The following is a 1805-nucleotide window of genomic DNA, read 5'->3' as shown; positions in this document are numbered from 1 at the left end:
CCCCAGTATTCTGTACGGTCTAACATACCTCAGACTTAATTTCCCTTTCTTACCAAATCGCATTACACCCTTCATGAGGGAAACCTTCAAGAATACCCAATCATCTTATTTGAAGTCTAAATCTCTATGACGAACATCTGAATAGGACTTCTGATGAATCTGAGTAGTCTTCAACCGCTCCTTAATGATTTTAAACTTTTTCATAGCCTGATGTACGAGGTCTGGCCCTATCAACTCTGCTTTCCCAATTTCGAACCACCTAATAAGAGATCTACATCTCCTGCCATATAAGGCCTCGAACGGTGCCCTCTGAATGCTAGCATGATAGCTATTGTTGTATGCAAATTCTATGAGTGGTAAATGATTATCCCAGCTACCTTTGAAGTATAGAACGCAAGCATGCAACATATCCTCAAGTGTCTTAATAGTCTGCTGTGCCTGCTCGTCAGTGTGCGGGTAAAAGGCTGTACTAAGATTCACCTGAGTACCCAAACCTTGCTGAAATTTCTTCCTAAAATTAGAGGTGAATTATGCTCCATGATCAGAAATGATGGAAACTGGAGTGCCATGCAACCTGACTATTTCTTTGATATACATACATCCGAGCATACTGTTCCATTGCATCGGTAGCCTTGACCGGCAAAAAGTGTGCTTATTTCGTGAGTCGATCCACAATCACCCAAATTGAGTCAAACGTGCGCGGTAATCCTACCACAAAGTCTATATTAATCATTTCCCACTTCCACATTGGAATTTCTATGTTCTGTGCGAACCCACCAGGCCGTTGGTGTTCAGCCTTCACTTGTTGACAATTTGGACATCTCGCCAGAAAGTCTGCTATATTTCTCTTCATATCATTCCACCAATAAACTTCCTTAAGATCATGATATATTTTCGTAGAGCCTGGGTGCATGGAATACCTAAAAGTGTGAGCCTCAGTCATGATTCTTTCCCGGAGACGATCCATATTTGGAACACATAGACGCCCTTCGTACCTTAGTGTACCATCACCCATGCCAAGAGAAAAGGCCATAGTCTTATGTTTATGAATCCCCTCTTTCAATTGTGCCAACAATGGATCGTTGTATTGTTTCTCTTTGACTTCCACAACAATTGATGATTCAGCCCTATTTTGCACAATTACCCCTCCTTCACTAGAGTCCGCAAGACGAACTCCCAAGCTAGCAAATCGGTGAACTTCCTTGGTCAATGGCCTTTGATATGCCTCCAAGTGTGCTAAACTGCCCATAGATTTCTGGTTAAGAGCATCTACCACAATATTAGCCTTCCCCGGATGAAATAGAATATCAATGTCGTAGTCCTTGAGTAACTCAAGCCATCTTCTCTGCCTCAGATTCAATTCCTTCTGCTTGAAAATATATTGAAGGCTCTTATGGTCCGTGAATATATCAACATGGACCCCATATAAATAATGATGCCAAATCTTCAATGCAAATACCACCGCCGCAAGTTCTAAGTCATGTGTTGAGTAGTTCTTTTCATGATTCTTGAGATGCATAGAAGCATAAGCTATAACCTTGCCATGTTGCATTAATACACATCCAAGCCCAATTCTTGAAGCATCACAATATACCACAAATCCATCTGCACCCTCTGGTAAGGTCAACACCGGTGCCGTAGTCAATCTTGCTTTAAATTCCTAGAAACTCCTTTCACATGCATCTGACCATTGGAACTTAACCGCCTTCTGCGTCAATTTAGTCAATGGAGAGGCAAGAGTAGAAAACCCCTCCACAAACTTTTTATAATATCCAACTAAGCCTAAGAAACTGCGAATCTCTGTT

The sequence above is a fragment of the Nicotiana tomentosiformis genome, chromosome 7 (assembly GCF_000390325.3).
Source record: "Nicotiana tomentosiformis chromosome 7, ASM39032v3, whole genome shotgun sequence".
In the NCBI taxonomy this organism is placed as follows: domain Eukaryota; kingdom Viridiplantae; phylum Streptophyta; class Magnoliopsida; order Solanales; family Solanaceae; genus Nicotiana; species Nicotiana tomentosiformis.
Note: the sequence above shows the minus strand (reverse complement) of the source record.